Raw genomic sequence first — 1,006 nt, forward strand, 5'->3', positions numbered from 1 at the left:
TATTACCTTTGGATCGCGGGAAAGAAGTCCCGGACTTCGCCGATGCCCATTCCGTGGAATGCTGACACGGCGAACACAGCCGCTTGCGCTAAATCGGATTCAAAGCGCCGACGGGCGCTTAAAAGCCGACCTGCTTGACGCAAAGTCCGAAGCGCTCGGATTCACAAGCCGAGTGGCGTGGGATTGACCCATACCGGCTTCACCGAAGCCGATGAAGCCGAGCATGGTATCGGCGTTAGACTGAAGCCGATACCACCGACACTGGTGCCGAAGGCACCGGTGTACCACTCGAAGTGGAACGCGGGAATAATCCCGAAAAGGAAACAGGCGCTCGTTAGGCGCTTAACTATTCCCCTTACCGAACACAAGACAATCGTTAGGCGTTAGGTTAGGTTCGGTTAGGGTTTTGAACCCGCCGATTTATCCCAAACACCTGAACGAAGCGGTTGCTCCTATGTTCACTAAGGATCGAAAACAAACATTATGGCATAAAAAGCCACTACGGCGCGTTAGATAAGTCAGCCTCGTCCGGGTACCTAACTATATGATGCCGGGAACCCTCCGCTGCATTCCCGGCACAGTAAGCGCCCAAGTAGGCCGATAAGCGCCCAGAACGCGGTCCTGGACCCGTTGGCGCCCAAATAAGCGCCCAGTGCGGAACAGAACGCACCCAAGGCCCCGTAGGCGCTCAAATCAGCGCCCAAATCGGGACAAGATCGCGGCCGCATTCCGGTCCCAATAGACGCCCAAAAGGGGCAATAAGCGCCGGAACCGTCCCAAAGCAGTACAGGGAACCATAGACGCCTCAAACGCCCCATAGGCGCCCACTTGCCTAATGCGGACGGGCTCCGTAAGCGCCGGAACTTAGGTTAGGTTAGGTTAGGTTAGGTTAGGTTAGGTTAGGTTAGGTTAGGTTAGGTTAGGTTAGGTTAGGTTAGGTTAGGTTAGGTTAGGTTAGGTTAGGTTAGGTTAGGTTAGGTTAGGTTAGGTTAGGTTAGGTTAGGGT

This window comes from Postia placenta (genome assembly GCF_002117355.1).
Source record: "Postia placenta MAD-698-R-SB12 unplaced genomic scaffold POSPLAscaffold_6, whole genome shotgun sequence".
In the NCBI taxonomy this organism is placed as follows: domain Eukaryota; kingdom Fungi; phylum Basidiomycota; class Agaricomycetes; order Polyporales; family Adustoporiaceae; genus Rhodonia; species Rhodonia placenta.